The sequence below is a fragment of the Triticum urartu genome, chromosome 3 (genome assembly GCF_003073215.2).
Source record: "Triticum urartu cultivar G1812 chromosome 3, Tu2.1, whole genome shotgun sequence".
Lineage (NCBI taxonomy): Eukaryota > Viridiplantae > Streptophyta > Magnoliopsida > Poales > Poaceae > Triticum > Triticum urartu.
In genome coordinates this window covers 146,095,489-146,115,891 of record NC_053024.1, presented here as the reverse complement: position 1 = coordinate 146,115,891, position 20,403 = coordinate 146,095,489, and the positions used below count along the sequence as shown (strand labels likewise).

Sequence of the window (20,403 nt, the reverse complement as noted above, 5' to 3'; positions counted from 1 at the left end):
ATCAAGATGACAAGTTTCATTGTTATAATTATTATTTAAAGCATACGTGTCATCACAATAATCATCATAGATAGGAGGCATGCTTTGATCATAATAAATTTGCTCATCAAAACTTGGGGGACAAAAAATATCATCTTCATCAAATATAGCTTCCCCAAGCTTGTGGCTTTGCATATCATTAGCATCATAGATATTCAAGCAATTCATACTAACAACATTGCAATCATGCTCATCATTCAAATATTTAGTGCCAAACATTCTAATGCATTCTTCTTCTAGCACTTGAGCACAATTATCGGAATCCTTATTTTCATGATAGATATTAAAAAGATGAAGCATATGAGGTACCCTTAATTCCATTTTTTGGTAGTTTTCTTTTATAAACTAAACTAGTGATAAAACAAGAAACAAAAAGATTCGATTGCAAGATCTAAAGATATACCTTCAAGCACTAACCTCCCCGGCAACGGCGCCAGAAAAGAGCTTAGTTGACGGGGTGTTAGTGCCGCTTACCTCGCCTCCCTGGCAAAGGCGCCAGAAAAGAGCTTGATGTCTACTACACAACCTTCTTCTTGTATATTTTGTTGGGCCTCCAAGTGCAGAGGTTTGTAGGACAGTACCAAATTTCCCTCAAGTGGATGACCTAAGGTTTATCAATCCATTGGAGGTGTAGGATGAAGATGGTCTCTCTCAAACAACCCTGCAACCAAATAGCAAAGAGTCTCTTGTGTCCCCAACACACCCAATAGAATGGTAAATTGTATAGGTGCACTAGTTCGGCGAAGAGATGGTGATACAAGTGGTATATGGATGATAGATATGGGTATTTGTAATTTGAAAATATAAAAACAGCAAGGTAACTAATGATAAAAGTGAGCACAAACGGTATTACAATGCTAGGAAACAAGGCCTAGGGTTCATACTTTCACTAGTGCAAGTCCTCTCAACAATAATAAAATAATTGGATCATATAACTATCCCTCAGCATGCAACAAAGAGTCACTCCAAAGTCACTAATAGCAGAGAACAAACGAAGAGATTATGGTAGGGTACGAAACCACCTCAAAGTTATTCTTTCCGATCAATCTATTGGGCTATTCCTATAAGTGTCACAAACATGCCTAGAGTTCATAGTAAAATAACACCTTAAGATACAAATCAACCAAAACCCTAATGTCACCTAGATACTCCAATGTCACCTCAAGTATCCGTGGGTATGATTATACGATATGCATCACACAATCTCAGATTCATCTATTCAAACCAACACAAAGTACTTCAAAGAGTGCCCCAAAGTTTCTACCGGAGAGTCAAGACGAAAACGTGTGCCAACCTCTATGCATAGATTCCCAAGGTCACGGAACCTGCAAGTTGATCACCAAAACATACATCAAGTGGATCATAGAATACCCCATTGTCACCACAGGTATCCCACGCAAGACATATATCAAGTGTTCTCAAATCCTTAAAGACTCAATCCGATAAGATAACTTCAAAGGGAAAACTCAATCCATTACAAGAGAGTAGAGGGGGAGAAACATCATAAGATCCAACTATAATAGCAAAGCTCGCGATACATCAAGATCGTACCACCTCAAGAACACGAGAGAGAGAGAGAGAGAGATCAAACACATAGCTACTGGTACATACCCTCAGCCCCGAGGGAGAACTACTCCCTCTTCATCATGGAGAGCGCCAGGATGATGAAGATGGCCACCGGAGAGGGATTCCCCCTCTGGCAGGGTGCCAGAACGGGTCTAGATTGGCTTTCGGTGGCTACGGAGTCTTCTGGTGGCGGAACTCCCGATCTATTCTGCTCTCTGAAGTTTTTAGTGTATATGGGTATATATGGGAGGAAGAAGTACGTCGGTGGACCTCCGGGCTGTCCACGGGGCAGGGGGGCGCGCCCCCCACCCTCGTGGGCAGCCCGGGGCTCTCCTGGTCCATCTCCGATACTCTGTGGGCTTCTTCTGGTCCAAAAATAAGTTCCGTGAAGTTTCAGGTCAATTGGACTCCGTTTGATTTTCCTTTTCTACGATACTCTAAAACAAGGAAAAACAGAAATTGGCACTGGGCTCTGGGTTAATAGGTTAGTCCCAAAAATAATATAAAAGTGTTTAATAAAGCCCACAAACATCCAAAACAGGTAATATAATAGCATGAATACTTCATAAATTATTGATACGTTGGAGACGTATCAGTGGTCAGTCTCAGCTTGCTTCGTTTTGAAATCCACCAAATATTTATTGGTTGTCTTGAGTACTGCTACTGATTGTGCTGTTTGCTTCCTCAACATGTCAACTTCATATCTAAGTGCAGAAGCAGAATCTCTTTATACCACTAGTTTAGCCTCTAGAGCATCAGCAGTTGGCAATTCATAATGCACGATTGGGCCGGTGCCACTGTTGTGGGATGATACAACGTCCATGGGGACCTCGCTCTTTGATCTTGGGCTAACCTGTTTTTCCATTAAAGTTCCGATTGGATTTAGAAAAATTGAAGTTAGCAAAACATCTCAACTGGGAGTTATAACAGCAAACCAGTTAAACAAACAAGGAATTAAAGAGTTTCAATTCGATGTTGAAAGGTAGTTATTAACATCATTGTAACCCGTTGTTGTGGCAGCAAAGTAGTTAAACAAACAAGTAGCTATTTAAGTTCAAGGCAAATAGGTAATTCTTAACAGTAAGTATCAAACACATAGATAGCTGCAGTCTATAATAGGATTAACAAGCTGTGGCATTATGTAATCAGTAGCAAACTAAATTAAGCCAAGCAACGTAATTGAACAATTTTGCAATAAGTGGCTAACTAAAATTCCGAGAAGCAGGTAACTGAACTTACGCTAGTTCTTTGTACAGGCACACTGCAACTTCTTTTTCACTTACAAGGTGGTACGAAGGAGTCCATGGCATCAATTGCTTGGATACGCAGTCCCAATACTTCTTTCTTCCCACACTGCATTGGCAAGTCGAATGTTTAATCTGGTAAGATGGTGCGTCCTTCGTATGTTATATGAGGACGTGTAGTTAGACTAGTTGTAGCCACACACATCACACTGGCTTTTACTGTATATTTCATGCGATTACTTTTGGCATAACTAGATCTAAGCAATCTACAATAGGATGAAAAGACTGGCATCCTTCACATTATTGGTGAACTCAGTTCATAGAAACAAGCAATTCAACCATTCTGTGGGTAAATCAAAAGCGCCACTGGAATATTTTTCACTACCCCTATCATACACGCAAAAAGGGGCGACGCCGCCATAGGGGCCGGTATGGGCGGACGCCTTGGGTGGCTCAAAAGTGTGCACCTAGTTTGAGTCGTCCAGGTTGGCCCAGGCTAGTTTTGTTCGTCCCAACGCACGAGCAGGCAATGTAAAAAATGAAGAAAAATGTTTCAATTTGGATAGGCCAATAACATAAGTGCAAGGTAGGCCCTATAGCAGGCTCATGGCCCAAACGAGCGCCTCCCATATTGATCGACAGCAGGAAAAATCCCAATTCATCCGCTCCAGCCTCCAGTCTGGTTCGCTCCTAACCTAGCCTCCGCTGGACAGACCGACACAACACTTCCTCGCGCCCTCGTTGGAGGGCGGTCGCCGGGCTTCAAGCAAACGGAAGGAGAAGAAGATGAAGATCCAACCCTGGGTGTAGCCTGCGTGGGAGGCAGCAGCGGCAGCACGGGCATGGCATCGAGCTTGCGCAAACGGACAGTCGCAGCTTGCAAGAGTAGCATGCGCAACGAGCAGGTACATCACATCCCTGATTATATCTAATTCAACTCTTCAATTTCTGGCCAATAGTTAAACCTGACGGTGTTGTAAAACTGCTTGTATGTAGAGAATCTATGAGCAAATGAAACCAATTTCTACTTATTTTATAACTCCCCCGATCAATACTGAACTAACTGAATCTGATGAATCTAATCAAGTTTCTGGTGCAAACATCCAAGCTCATGTTGTTCTTGATCCTGAAGTGTCTAATGAACAGACTGCTAATGAAGGATTTGATGCAAACATTTTACATGCTCCTGGTGATGAACATATAGTGTCCAATGAGGCACCTAATGCAAGCATTTTGCAGGCTCCCATTGAAGGATTTAGTTTCTAATCATGATCTTTATGTTGAGAGAGACATAGAGATTTACAAGCATTGATGACAAGAAAATTATAGTGCATTTTCATGGCTTGAGGAAACATCGAGGCCATCTACCAGAAAGTCCCCGTATCATGACAACGTAGCATAAATACTTTTCTAATATGTTGTTTGAAACTATTGGCATACTTGTGCAGGATAGATATATTGATATGCAGTTTGCGCACTGGTTATAGATGCAATTACACTTCGATATTTTTAGCCAGAGAATGAATAATTCATGTAGGTACAGACCATGTATGTAGTCCTTGTGCACCATGTTGCATTTTGTGTTTTTTGGTGCTTGCGTCATTTAGTGTTTATAATCTGAACTACTTTGGATCATTAGCTAGTTTTCAAAGTGCGTGTAGCTTCAAATTTCTCAAGTTATGTTGATTTCCGGAGTGCAAGTGCCTTTGTATTTTTTAAGTTAAATGTTCACCCCTGGTAACTTGAATTCATGGATCCGCCACTGCACACAAATCATATACGAATGCCAGTACGAATGAAATGAAATGCAGGGACTTACACTAGCTCGTTGTACAGGCTCACTACAGCTCTGCTTGCGCTTGGGATGTTCCATGTACAAGTCCATGTTACCACTTGCTTGGATGTGCAGGCCTTGTGCTCCTTGCACCCCCCTCTGCATTTTTGACACGGCTAATGGCTAATCAAATAAGAGGAATCGACCTTGCTGTTGTACCAGAGGACAGATGCTTACAAGGTTATACGGGTGTGCAGGATGTGTACCAGATCCCGTAGCGCCATCATGCTTCGCTAAAAAATGGATTTGCTTGTTTCAGATGATATCTCTAGAAGAAATAAGAGTTAAAGTAAGAGTTGGATAGGCTTGTAAGCTAAGAGAGTAGTGAAAGGATATCCAAACGTCGTCGAAATAGTGCACAAGGGAGTGATGTGTGGATACCTAGTTCGGACCGGCGTTTGGGCATGCTCGCCTAGCTAGAGTGCGGGTCACTTCAGAGCCGTTGAGGGTGATGCGCTGGCGTTGGCTGTCCGTGCACGGATGCAGATCTTGAGTGGCAGCGGAGCACTACGATGCGATGGACGAGACCGTTGGTGAAGCCCCAATGGCCTCGGGGGGCGGAGGCGCGACGACGTGCTCGGTGAAGTAGCCCCGCTGAGCTGGGAGACGGCGTCGGTGAAGCGCACCTGATGCGGTGGAAGTCGGTGTCTGTGAGGCACGTCGGTTGCGGCGGCCGACATTGTCGGTGGACCACCCGGTGCGATGGACGAGGGCGTAGATGAGGTAGCTCCGGTGCGGTGGTGAAGCGTGACCATCGTCTTCGTCGTCGGCGGCGGCACAGAGGTGGGTAAAGAGACGAGACGAGGGGCGATTCGAACTTTGCTTGGGTTGGCAGCGAATTAGGGATTTGAGCAATCTGTGCGCGGAAGGGGACGGTGGAGGAGGGAGATTTTGCAGGGCTGGAATTGGGGCCGCCAGATATTTCAATCCGAAACGTGGAAGCGCGAACTTATATTATCGCCATCCTTTTTTGGGGGGAGGAGGGGGAGGGAGGGAGGGGGTGGGTGGCTGGGTGCTAAGCGTCCATCCGACACACGCGACCACCACGACACGACCCTCGTCTACCTGGTGCGCCTACATTTGAAAATGCAAACGAATCTTCTTTCATTTGCAAACGAATCTGTATGTATTACCATGCCCGTGTTTTCCTTGCAATAATTAGTCATTCGAAACGAGATACTATAAATTAGTTAATGAGGAGTTATTTGAAAAAAAAATCAAACGGTATCCACGGTATCCACGCTAACGTGGATTAGAGTGTGTGTCACATAATTAGTTATTTGAATTACAGTGTGTGTCACATAGCGATCTCCAATTCTAACGTGGATTTCGCATTTCACTGTATCCACGCTACTTTTTTAATACAAATTCATATGTATATGATGAACACCATGGTAGTGAGAAAACTTTTGGATGGATCCAAACATATGACCTACAAAATAGCACAACAAATCGAGTCAATGTCAACTTTTCGAAACCTAGTATGGCACGAATTCGAAATAATTACCCATATGCATGGTCCTCAGCTCAAATCTTACAATGTACACCGAATTGAAACATCGATATTAAGTCCCGTACTATCTACACTAGTAGAACGCCCGTGCGTTGTCACGGGCTTTTGAAATATTTTTGTTGAGTTGTATAAACATAATGGATGTAAATTTTCACATGTAGAGATAAGATAGCACGGGAATGTCGGTGCTTTGTCACGTGCTACGAAAATATTTTGCTAAAATTATGTAAACACAATGCATGTCAAATTTTACATGCAGAGACAAGATAGCACGGGCACAGTCGGGGTATTTGTTGAAGTCCAATTCACTTGAAATGTAAATTGATAAAAGAGATAAATTAACAATGTATACATATAGAGCGATGATCTAATTAAAATTCTATTACAAATTAATATCTACTGTTCCTTGTTGTTGTGTTTACACAATTCTCGCACAATATTAGAAATAGTGTTTTTAGTTTCATTCGCACGATATTTAAGCAAGTATAATAAAAACTTCTTCCTGAGCCTACATTGGTCAGCTACATTTTAATATTACTTTATATCATAATAAATGTGTTGTTGTAATCATGGCGTAGTGCTTCTAGCATTGTTGAGAGTGCTCACAGAAGTGACCATAATCCATATAGTACGGTCTACTACTCCTGTGTTGCTCCTGTTGCAAATCCCACGCCCCACCCGCGCTGACTCTCAACCCTCACTTTGATCACAAAGTCCACTGACTCGCGTTCTAAGTGAGCCAGTTTTTGACACCAGCATGACAGTTAGTAAGGGACAAGGTGGGAAACCGCCTACAGATGTTATTCACAACATGCATATAGCAATTTTTTCTAAGTAGATAATGCTACCCGAACATGCACTCAATAAAAAGATAATGGTACCCGAACATGCACTCAGTAAAAAGATAATGCTAGTCATCTTATATGTACCATCAAAATTTTGCCTGCACCAAATTTGTACAAAAACAAAAGACAAAAACACCTTAATGTGAGATATGATTTTCTACTCCGGCGGCAGCGCCACTCCCTTGATAAATCATGAGCTTGTGCTCTAGATTTACATGCTTGATCATTCTCTTCCGTGTCAGCCTCCGCCTCCGCTCCCCAGCCTTGTTGCCCTCCTCCCCTGACCTCCTTGGACGGCACCTCTCCCACCTCCTCATCTGGTAAATTATCATAGTAATTAGGAAACTATGGCATCATCACAATTATCCATGCTATTATAGGATCTATCAATTCAAAATAAGTGAAAATAGTGGGTGTTATCCCAGTTTGCGAAATAGATGAAGTTTTACCTTGGCGTTGAAGCTGCTGGAGAACTAAATCGCAACCAGCCTAGAGGACGAAGTTTCCTTGACTTCCCTTTGATACTCATTTGCTCAGCCCCATGCTTATCAATGGTGGCTGCAGAAACTGGAACCAAGAAGCAAGCTATGGTTTTACGTCTTTTTCTTGACCCTCCTAAAAAATCATTAAACAGTTAGGCAATTAATTCAGAAGGGTAAATGCGGAAAATTGTATGTGATTTTCCTCTCCTTGGAGTGAATATCCTATGTAAAGTTGAAGCAAAGGAGAGCCAATATGCTAACAGTTCATAGCACAAGTTTAACATACGTGACAAAAAAGTGATGTTGCTGCATTTTTGCAGAGCATGCCTACCATGAGATGAATATTAGAAGACTGATTGGGTCGAGCAGGCTGAGAAAGATCATCGTGATGGTGCTGGTAAACATCTTGGGTTGGTTGGCTGGATTATACATTCACTCTTGTTGGAAATCCTCAACCAGAAAACCAGCAGAATATCAAAGAAGAAATTCCGTTTTGTGGTTGGTGGGATATCAATCCACATATTAAATTGATTCTAAACCCAGAACCAACACTACAAGCACAACATTGAGTTTATGGGTTCGAAAGGTACATCAAAAAGTATCTACAAACAGTTTAACTTTAAAACAAGAGATTGAGATGCATGTCTATATCTAGGTTTATTTGTTTATATCTGAACAAAATTCTATAAGAAAGCGACGGGGCTCCCTGAAACTACAGTCCAATGCACATCTCGAGCAAAGCAACTTATACAATTCATGTGGGTATTGAATATCGAAATTCATATTAAAATTAATTAATTTTCATATAACCGAAGCTCTCCTGAGTGAAATGAAATACTGTATACTATTCCCTCTTGGTTCGGCCTACATGTTATTTTCAAAAGTTGAATTGCTGGACTCGATTACAACGCTACCCGTGGGAGTGACGGTGAGATGTTAGAAGAGTCTGCCGGTGGTCAAGACCATTTTGCCCCCTTCCTAGGATGCAAAATTAGTTCTGCAAAGACTAAAGGCAAATTAAACTTGTCATATCAACATATCAGCTGTGGAGAAAGGTCTAGTGTTCTAGAATGACAAACTATACAATAAGGTAAATAGGCGTGAGTAGATCACGCGCTAGAATAATCATTGTTTCACAAAGCTAAACCAGGAAAGGAAAAAACCCACACAATATTTAGAAAGACCAAAGCCACATAAAAGAACCTTCTAATGAGATGAATATACCCACAGGAAAACATCTTTAATTAGCAAATTAACTACTCATTTATACTCAAAATAAATAGAAGTGCACTGATGATGTGCATATCCTTTCTCGATTGACAGGTTTAAATTGTTGATAGGACCAAATGCACGGCAAATTCATGCCAACAATTGTGAATAAAAAAGAAAAAGAAAATAGAATAACCTAATTGAGCAACACGCGACCAAGAATACACTACAAAGGCGGTGTCGTGGGGCGGGCAAGAGTACATTACTCGAGCCAGTATGAAAATACATTAAGACATGCATACAGATCTGGCTTTGTCATGAGTTCTTTACAGCATTCTGCATACATAAATTGAAGGGGCTTCTTTAATAAAGGCGGCATGTTATACTTTGCCACTCATGAGTTGCAAGCACGTTGTTGTAGTTGGATAGCCACAATCGGCATCCTTCAACGGGCTATCACTGGCTTCAAGTAAGTCTCATACAAAGTTTTGTCACTTTGTCTAGATTTTTGGCCCTAAATCATAGGCGTTCTCAGTACACGCACCTCTGAAAAATAGAGAGCACCCATATAAGCTTAAATTGCTTGGCCGAGGTCGGCTTAAAAAACAGACTTCTTCCTTGGTTGTTGTAGAACTACAAGGCCTGAGCTGCAGTTATTTTATATCTGCTATTTTGCATTGCCAGCGTTCATGTGTCACCTCCAACCTGCATCAGCAAAATATGTAGGCCTCAGTAGTATACTGGACAACTCCAAACCTAATGCAATTGCATAATTTCCATACACCTGCATCAGGCTTGCCTATCAACTACTCAGGTAAGAGTTGAAACCGAGCTCAACCGGTAAGCAAAAAAAAATTAAAAATCAGTTCAGGAAAAAATGTCGCGCCCTTCTCGAGTCTCGACAGTATGCAAGAATCATGCCTAAACACTATGTGCACACATGGTGAGAGATGCCACCACATGTCACGGTTGTAGACCAGAAAACAGCTAGCCATTCCTATTATACAGATTTGCAAGTCTTAGGATGTGGTAAAATTCTAGGTAAGCAGGTTAGCACTGCCGTACTTGTCATTTGGATCAATACGGCTGTTATACATCTCTGACCTCCTCAGTCCATCAGTAAAAGAGCAAATCATGTAAGGCTTGATTCATATAAGTGTGCATGTGCAATGCACGTCTTGTCAGGAATAAAAAAATTTGAATACACAAAGCTAATGTACCAGGACATAGTAAAAGTAAACTCTGGAGGAAAATAAACGTGCATTGACCATATATAGTTTGTACAATATAATATAAGAAAATATGAAAATGAAATATGGTAAAATCACCCATCCATGGCAGTTTAACCAAATTCTTTAAGTTAACAAGGCAGAAGCAGAAACGGAGTTTTAGCACGTTACCTTTCAAATGACTGTAAGATATCTAACATCAAGGAGTGATCCCGAAAGTCATACTCATAGCAGCCAGAGAGGACATTAGCGACCTCCATAGGTAAATTGTATAGGAACATCGGTTTCTCTTTCTTCAGGACAACTGACTGATAAATCTCATCTGGTGATTTGGCACACCAAGTCTGAACGCCACTGAACATCTCAAGAATGCTGCGAGCGAAACCCCAATGAGTCAGTCTCGTAACTAATTGGGCCTCTGATGTTTGGTTGCCAATGTTCTGGGGCATGTAATTTGGAGTCTCAAGTCTTTGGATAAGATCTGGATTTGGCAGCGGAAGTCCAAACAGCAAGGATGGAATCCCATATCCCCCAGTACAGCATGGTCATTGTCATCAAGGAGAAAATTACAAGACTGAAGATTCTGAACAAATATTCCCCTGGAGGGTAGTTGTAGCACACCATGCGGCAAATCGGTGCCATATCAGCAAGTTACAGGAAATCATAAAAATATGTAGTACTACTGAAGAAAACATCTTCTAAACAGAGCATCTGAAATTCAGTGCATACAGTCAGAGGCATGTTACCTCCAGAAATCCCTAATCAAAAGACACTGGTTTCCTTCCACGCATTACATATGCCAAAAGAAACTAATTAAACATAACATTAACCCATTTAGTTGTCTAGATAACCAGATTAAATCGTAAGCATTACATGGTTACTATTTCAGTGAAAAGGAATACTGTTGAATAATGATTGCCAATGCATGTCAGCATGCATAATTCAGAAACCACATGTTTAATCATTTAGGGGGCACATACATTTGTTTTCAGAGTCTGCAACTCATAATGAAATGCTAGACAAGTTTATTGTCCTCTAAATATATGAGGAAATTATCGATGTCAAAGTTGTCGTGTCTAATGCCAAAACTAACTACTATATCAGGTCTAGTTACTGAGATGGTGTTCGGTGTGAAGATTAGTTAACAAAAAAATATGTGAAAATACTTGTGTAATTAGAACAACAAGGAACTGTAAATGTATGGATTTGGATTTCACAACTTAATGCCAACTAACACCGCATTAGAAAGAAGGAAAGCCTGGTCCAGTGTACTTTGCAATGAAATTTGATTGAATCATTAAATTATCAAGAGCCATGTTGAACAATACCCGACGAACGTTCGCTGGTGACGAGGTCCCAGTGAACACACACAGAACCACACAATCAATAACCTGTGGATGGCTGTTTCTCAAAAAATTGCACTAAATTAAAGAACTGCCATGGCAGTTTATAAAAAGTGCCCCTTGCCACACCCTAAAAACTACCACCCGAGTCGTTCACATATGCCATCTTGTTTTTTTCAACTTTCCTAAACAAAAAGCAACATATATATACTCGCTATTTCAGTTTGACAATAACAGCAAGCTACGTCAAACACTCAGTTTTTAAAAAGCTCATGTTTCAAAATAATGTAGCAGCCTAGAAATTGAAATATATTTTATGCTTTCAGAGCTAGTGATTTGCAAACTTCCCTCTGTAATCTAATTTGTAGTCAGATTACAAAGTGACTTTTCTTTAGTTAAATAGCTTGTGCTAGCTTGCTTGATGGTCATGCATTTTGTGAGTTGATGAGTTGAACGATTTGGTGGGTTGGCCCATTTGTGAAGAAATGAAAGGTCCCGCTTATTGATGATGGTGAACAAACTAAGACTCAAAATTGATACGAGGCAATGAGCATAAGCTAATCAGGATTGCTGATTATGACCAGTTCCTTGTTTACAAAATTGACATGTAAACCATGTAAGAAGATAACCATAACTCCAATGGGGGCAAAAGATGCATCAGGAAAAATGAGAAATATTATTGGGGCAAACAATATGCAAGATGGCTATCTGCTCAGGCTAATGATGCAACTCGGCAAGCAGATGACATACGACTGCTACGTTTGTTTCACTCTACAGATATTCAGACGGCAAAATCAGTGAGCTCACATGGTCTAACAGTTGGGATCAATAAGCTACAACTTATCATAATTGGAAATCCTTTTTCATATAAACCTTGCAGATCACAAACTTATGACCGGAGCATGTAAAATGAATATTTCAATTGAAAGGGACCAACAACAGGGTGTTTTTTTTACCTTGGTGCTACATGGAGGTGTCCCAGGAGGACGCCAATGAAGGGCACGGCGGTGGCACATGGCCGCTGTGTACCGGTAGAAGAACAGTAGGCTGATGTGCATCGCAGTCGCCGCCACACGCTTGTACCTGTCAATGTCATGAGTCATTGCAGATTAGACAAAGGGTGCATGATCGAGATAGTGGAGAAGAAGATACCTGGGTGGCCGACGCTGCGGTCCTCGATCAACTCCCTCTGCCCCGCCGTGCGAAAGAGACAATAGATGGAGAGTACGGCATGCTGGGAGCTTGAAGAAGAAGACGTCCGATCATCCGGTCGTCCGATCGTCACACACCGTCACTTTTTTGACCATCTGATCGCCACGCATCAGATTCTGAACATTTTTTTATCGACCCATAACGATCAACACTCTGAATTGATCCACAGAACAGATAGAAGCACAATAGAGAGAGGTGTCGCTGCTAGTCTGCGTCCCTGTAGAACTCTGAGGTCTGTAGAACTAAGATCAGATTGACAGAACATCCCTTGTTTCCATTGATGCAGTATATGTCTGTCTGAACCATTCAGGTCCATCATTTTACCTTGTAAGATTTTCATTGATATAACAGGAATTCCTGCAAGAACAACACGTTGTGGAAAGATGGGCATCTATACACACATAAGTAATTAAAACCAGAAAGGTAGACCTTCGGATTAATTACAAAAACCAGAGACCACCAAGACCATATCAATATAAAGTTTCAGGAATAGGTGGATTTAAGAAAGGAAACATGTCTAAACTGTGCTCTACATTGTAGAAAAAGAAAAATAGGAAGAAATTTCTCAAAGCAAACATACCATGGAGTGTCACTTTAACAGGAAAATTACATCCTAACTCGCAATCCCCATCCTTGTGCAGCTACCGACACACATACCATCAGCCGCCGGAAGTACCACAGAAGAGAAAAAATAAAGGAAAGGAGGCGCAACATATACCTGAGAGGAGGTAGAAGAATTGCGGGCATGGGTGCAGGGTTAAGGCCACACGGAACCATCGATGATCTCTGTCTGCCAATGGGTAGGATGCTCGACACGAGGTTGGTGCGACAGCAAGCTCGGGCGGTGAGGCGGCGGGGCAGAAGCTGCAGGAGACGGCGGCGGGGACCTCGAGGCCAAGCTCAGGCCATGGCTTCCCTGGCTCCAGAGGCCGTGGCGGCGCCGGACGCAGCGGCGGGGCGAGGAGGAGGCCGGCCGACGGGGAGGCAGGAGCTCCTCGTCCCCTCGATCCAGATCGGGATCGAGGAGGGAGCAACAGGGGCGCGAGGGAGCGGGCGATAGGTTTAGGTTTTTTTTTGTCGCTGGTTAACCTTCGTAGGTCTTTTTTTGTTGGTTAACCTTCGTAGGTCTATTTTTTTGGTAGGTGGATGGGTGCGGATTGGGGCCTTAGGAGGAGGTTTTTTTGGTTTCTGGTGGATAAATTAGAGGTGGAGGAGCTACAAAAAAACCAGCAGAGGTGGGACTAAAAAAACCTGGAAGCGAGACTACCAACTACTCCATTAGGAATAGAGATTCAAATGTTGTTTTTAGCCCCCCTATCCCGCACACACACTACATACTTCCTGTATCGGTCAATCTTCCTCTTCTAACCACCTTAGAAAGATATCGGTTTCCAACACACATCCGTTCTTTCTCTTCATGTTTCGATCTCTAACTCTCTCAACTACACAACCCCCTTTTTCCACTCTGTTACGAAATGTATTTACCTCACACACCTGCCATTGCACCCCATGCCGAGCTCTCTCTCTCCCCCTCTCCTTCTCACCCTCTCGCGCTAAATACATGTATTACCTATCTAGCCCCGCAACCTCTCGTGCGCACGCACACACGTTGTCTATCTAGGTCACTCCCTCGAGACTGTCTCACTCTTTCTTACGCACGGCGGGCCACACTCGCTCAATCTCGCTCTGTTTATCTGAGTCTCGTTTAACCTCGTTTTCTTTCACACAACAAATGATATATCTCCCTGTTCGGGCCTCGATCGACACACTCTATACTCTCTCACGCAGATTGTCGCATCCCTAGTTCTGGTATGCACTAGGCTAGCCTTTCATGTGAGCATCATGTTTAAATTCAAATGAAATTTGAATTGAGGAATTTTCAAAAGCCTCAGAAGACCTCTAAAAATAATCAACATTTAATTCTCATCAAATGTCAAGGAAATGTTCTTGTTACTCTGTGAAAATATTGGTAAGAGGTAAAATTCAAACCAATATTTTTAGGAGACAGAAATATTTATTTTTGACCATTTGAGTTAATCCAATAATTATTTGCACTGGATTTATATTTGCTATATATTTAATATGATCCAATAATTCTGGAAAATGGTGAGTGGCTCTGAATATATTATATTAGCCAAATGATAATTTCCAGAATCTAAAAAAATGGTTTGGTCTCTGAACTAAATTTAAATAGAATAGAAAAATAGAAAAACAAAAAAAGGAAAGGCTTACCTGGACTTACCTGGTCGGCCCAGTGGACAGCCAGCCCACGAGGCCCAGGCGCCAGTCACCCCTAACCTCCTGCCAGTAGGCAGGAGGGCGTGTGGCCGCGGCACGCGCGCACGCGCTCGGCCAGCTCCTAGTTGCCGCTGTTGCTGGGGACGGCTTCGAGTGCCACGACACCCCCTGACCCCCCCCTCGCTCTGGACCCCCCTCCTCCTCCTCTGCTCTCTCTCTCCCGCGATCGACCACGAGCACCCGAGAGCGCCGACGAGCACCACCGTGGCCATCGTCCACCCCTCGCCTCGCCGATGCTTCTAGAAGAACCGCCGCACCTTCCTCTTTGTCTCCACCAACCCACATGACGTCGGGTGCACCGCAGCGTCGTCCCCACCGCCTTCATCGCCGCATCTGTCCGACGATCACCGCGGTCGATTCGTCGTCGACAACGCGTCCCCTCCCTCGCTCTCGCACTCATTGGACTCGCTGTGAGCCCCTGCCCCGAACCCCTCTTCTCCCCCTCGCGTTTGCATGCTCTAGCCCCATCCCCCGCCATGGCCGAGGCTCGCCGCCGCCGTACCTCTTCGCCATCGTCGTTCTGCTTAGCGCCATCATGTTCGAGCTCGTAGACGAGCTCTAGGTGAACCCAGGAGGCCGTAGCACACCACATCCGGACTTCCCGTGCCCCACAGCCCCACGCCACTCGAGGCCGCACTCCGGCCGCCGCCACAAGCTCTACTCCGGCGAGCTCTGCTCCGGCGAGCTCCAGCGCCCCCGCGGCCTCCCACTTACCTCCCTGGATTCGGGCAAGCCCGGGCTACGCCCCGGTGCCCTCAGCCGCCGTCCCCGCCGCCCCCGTCGCCTTTAGCGCAAATCTGGCGCGCTGCCGCCGCCGCTTTGGTAGCCGTCGGCCAAACCCCGGCGGGCTGACATGGTCGCTCAGGTAGGCGCTAATCACCACTAATCCCTCTCTAACAGACACTGACAGGCGGGCCCCGCAGCGGGTCAAATCCCAGTCAACAGGGGATTAACTCCCAGTTAACAGTGAGCCAATGACATGTGGGACTCGGTCGTCAAGTTTGACCTGGTCAGCGTTAGTTGACTCGCTAACGTCATGCTTGCACAACGCTGACGCAGTTAAACATTTTCTGGATTTAAAATAATTCAGAAAATTCCAGAAAATGTTTAAAACTTCAAAAATTCATAGAAAATCAACCGTAGCTCCAAATGAAATATTTTATATATGAAAAATGATCAAAAAAATTCAATCTATCCATCTGTACCATTCTCATGCATGTTTGAACAACTTACAGCCACTGTATATGACAATTTGAATTAATGGCATTTAAGAAAGCACATATGGAGTTTGAATTTGAACCTAGTGTTCAAACCAACTCCATTTAACTTGTTGCTAGTTGCATTAGCTCAATCAACAACATATTGCCATGTCATGATCATGCATCATATTGTTACATTGCATTGATTGTGTTCTTCCTTGTTTGCCGGTAATTGTCCCCTCTCAGTAGACGACGTTCCGACGATGAGATCGGTGACACCGATGGAGAACTATACTATCTTCAGAAGTGTCAAGCAAGCAAAAACCCCTTGTTCATTCTGATACAATCCCACTCTCTCGCTCTTGCTCTTTTTTACTGCATTGGGACAACAACGATTCAACTGTTACATGCTGCGATAGTTGAACCCCTTTCCTTTGCATGACCTGTCATTGCCACAGTAAATAGATGAAACCCACTAGCATGAGTAGGAGTTGTTTGAGCCCTGGTGTGCCTACTCATTCATGCTTGTTTGTCATGCCTGCTATTGCTTAGAGTTGAGTCAGGTCTGATTCATTAGGAATGAATTGGAATGGTGATGAACATGTCCTACTATGTGTGAACATGATTTGGTAAAGGTAGCGGTGAGAGGCCATGTAGGAGTACATGGTGGGTTGTCTCATTGAAACCGTACTCAGGAACTGAGTTCTGTGTTTGTGATCCATGAACAGTTACTACCACACATTGGAATGCTTAAGTGCCCCTCTCGACTTATTAATCAACCTGATCTCTGTCCAGGAGTTGCAACTAGTTTCTGGTGTTTGTAGGTAGTACTAGTAGTCTACTAACTGGCACCCGGTACAGGTGGGCTTGGGACAGACTAGGCACAATGGCACGGTGTACCAAGTGGCACCTGGATGGTGGGCTTGGGAACCCTGCTCACATTGTTTGGGGTCGTGAGCGACACCCCGGCCGGATCTCCTTGCGGATGGAACCCGAATAGGCGATAAACCTGGAGTAGAGACTTGTTGGTTAGTCAGGTCATGGCCGACTCCCTCGCCAGGCTTCCGCTTGAAGGTTGCCGAGATACACGATGTGTAGATGGTGGTAAGTGGCGAGAGCGTGTGTGAAGAAGTACACCCCTGCAGGGTTATCATTATCTATTCGAATAGCCGGATTCCCCGGATATGGAAACTTGGACCCCTTGCATAGTTCATAGACAAGTGAAAGTGGATACTCTAAAATGTGCAAGATAAGCGTGAGTGCTATGGATGGCCTTCTCGTAGGGAAACGGGAGCGGATCCATAGTGGAGTATTGATATGGTGAATATGTGGACTCGTGTGCGCCACCTCAAAAGAGTTACTTGCAGTCGTAGTTCAGGTTAGCCACTGAGTCAAAAGCTGGCTTGCTGCAGTTAAACTCCACCACCCCCTTTGTTGATACCGAAGCATATGTAGTTAGTTCTGATGTAAGTATTGCTAGGTACATTTGTACTCACGTTTGCTTAATTTATGTTTTGCAGAGAGACTTCAGTCTCACTAGTAGTTCCGCATGGACTTCGACGTTTAGCTTGTTACCTCAGCTACGATCTTGTACCCTTGGGAGGGTCTTGTAGATAGTTAGGCTTCTTAGCCTTCTTCATTTGTAGTTGTCTGTACTCAGACAAGTTAAGCTTCCGCATGTGTTTGTTGCTTGTATGCTCTGTATGTTGGGTCATGAGACCCATGTTTGTAATATCTGGCTCTCCGGAGCGTAATGAATAAATACTTGAGTCATAGAGTTATGTTGTGATGCCATGTTGTATTTACACATATCGAGCATATTGTGTGTATGATTGAAATGCTTGGTACGTGTGGGATCCGACAACCTAGTTGTTCATCCTTGGTAGACTCTCTTATGGGGAAATGTAGTCTTGTGCATCCATGAGCCATAGTAGTCTACTACAGCCCGGTTCATCGGAGTCCTGCTAGCCCAGCACTACTGCTTCGGAACACTTGACTGGCCGGCATGTGATTCACTTCGTTCCTGTGTCTGTCCCTTCGGGGAAATGTCACGCGGTGACATCCAGAGTCCTGCCTAGCCTGCTACAGCCCGGTTCACCGGAGTCCTGTTAGCCCAGTGCTACAGCCCAGATTCGCACGCTGCTGACCGACATGCTCGATATTGATTCATGTATGCCTGTCCCCGTAAGTTATGCCACTTTGGGTTCACGACTAGTCATGTCGGCACAGGTTCTCTGTCATATGGATGCTAGCGACACTATCATATACGTGAGCCAAATGGCGCAAACGGTCCCGGGCCATGGTAAGGTGACACCCGTGGGGATACCGTGCGTGAGGCCGCAAAGTGATATGAGGTGTTACCGGCTAGATCAATGTGACTTGGAATCGGGGTCCTAACAGCTTTGGTATCAGAGCCTGACTGCCTGTAGGATTACCAAGCCAAGTTGGTCGAAGTCGTGTCTAGAAATGCTTTAGTTATATAAGGGAATTGATTGTGGATGGGAACGTAAGGCTCTTTTTACTCCTTTACCTTATGCCCTTCTTCTCTAAGTCAACCTCTTCTTTTCTACGGGGGTTAAGAACTAGGCTTCTCTTCTATCTCTCAGGATGACGTGTTACTAAGCCGTAGTTGCCTAGGATTGTTGAGTTCAAGCCTTAGTTCAGTTCCTACTACTTCCGTATGTTGACCGTTGATCCTGGAACTTTGATATTGTGACGTTGAGTGGTTATGCCACCATTTTGCAGGATGTCTCAAATCATTTTGAGCATTTACAACCGTTATGCTGTCCGAGTCATCCTAGGTTTCTAAATAGTCTGATGCACTTGCAAATCTTTCCTCCATGTTCCCGTTGTATTTTTGGGCCAGATTAAGCACACTAATTGGTGTGTTGAGGTACTCCGTTGCCTTGATGTGTATGTTGGAGTTAGTATTATGACCCTAGGTGTCCTCGAGAATTTAGCAAGGCTTTCGTATTCCCGGTGTGATGATTCTGGCCATCATTCTTGAAAGCATCCCGTGATGCCATTTAGTAGTAGTATCCTACTCCTGTGTTCTTGACCCAAGAATCACTCTGTTCACTTCCTGTTGATATTGTTGCTAGTTCCTTTAGGATATTAGTAACCTTTGCGATAGTCCTCGAGGTCCGTGGTATTTCCTTCTTCCAAATACCATGAACCATTAAGGCAGAAGTTCTTTGAACCAAAAGATCACCATTAGAGTACTCCTGATGAGTTCTCCATTCATAATTGTGATTCTGCCAGTTCTACCTTTCTGCATGGGTTATCTGGAAGAAATATGTTGAACTCGTTCGACATACTAATCTATGCATCCACAACTCAGAAAGTTATATGTTCCTTTGAGTTGTCCCTCGTTAGTTATTTTCTGGCCCTTGTCTATCAATTGATAGTTAAGAGTATGTGTGCATTCATGCTCATCGATACCTCATATTCTTGTGGTGTGTCAAGCCATTCTATTTTGGAATGACTAGGAGAAAAAAACTCCAGTACCTTATCCATTTCTAGGATTGGGTCAAAGTAGTTGTATGCCATGGATCAAAATGCCAATCTAGCTTTTGCTCTGTTCTACCTTGGAGTGTTACCATCTTTATGTCAAGAATGTCTTGAGAATTACACCACCTCTTATGAATTCTTGATGCAGTGATACTTCTCACCATCATCATTCATTCCTCGGGCCTTGTGTTGTTGTAACCGGAATGCCGACAAGTGAATTGTGATGTGTGAAATCAATACTCCGAGCAACTCGTTTCTTGGTAGTAAATGGACAATATTCTCTTTCTTAGCGTGTTGGTTATTGAACTACCATTCTAAGATTGATCTTGCTACCTAGTCCATATTTCCTGTGCACTCTTCGATCAATGAGTTAGGATTGTGTCAATCCCTCGCTCCCTTGATCATATCGTCTTGCCCTGAAAAGCAAGATTGATCTTGAGCTTAGTAACATATCGGTGGTTCATGATTTTCTGAATATCTTCTCGAAAGTATTACCTGGTTATCACCTGACCACTATGTTGACTTCGTGATCAAGTTGATTTTTCTATAAACCGCTATTTCTCCAAGAATTTGTGTTGGATACCCTGAAATAGTTGGTTAAGCTAAATGACAACTTGGAGAGTTGGAATATGATAGCTTGTCTAACTTAGTTCATCCCAAAGGGATATCCTTGTGTTTTGATAGTTGTTGAAGCAAGATGATATCTTCATCAATTGGTCCCCATGATCAGTTGCTGGGTCTATCATCTTGTCAAAACTTTGACTCGAGTATGGGCTATCATCAAGTCAAATCAGAACCAACGATGTTTGTAATGTTGCCTTACTCGTGGTTCACCCCTCGAGCATACACCATTACATCTTTTGGTATGACCAATGCTATC

At 43.5% G+C, this 20,403-nt stretch overlaps 1 long non-coding RNA gene across 12 annotated transcripts; it reads right to left on the bottom strand.

Moving 5' to 3' along the window:
* Nucleotides 1–7,071: 7,071 nt before the first annotated feature.
* On the bottom strand, nt 7,072–13,661 carry LOC125543340. Of its 12 annotated transcripts, none has more exons than XR_007298396.1 (8): nt 13,235–13,661; nt 12,457–13,157; nt 12,261–12,387; nt 10,133–10,560; nt 9,277–9,437; nt 7,855–8,074; nt 7,491–7,656; nt 7,072–7,358 (listed from the first exon to the last, which is right to left on the bottom strand). It is a non-coding gene; the product is annotated as an uncharacterized LOC125543340 (long non-coding RNA). The 12 variants fall into 12 exon arrangements; XR_007298398.1 differs by having other exon boundaries at nt 7,491–7,608; XR_007298397.1 differs by lacking the exon at nt 7,855–8,074 and having other exon boundaries at nt 13,235–13,659.
* Between the last annotated feature and the right edge of the window lie 6,742 nt (nt 13,662–20,403).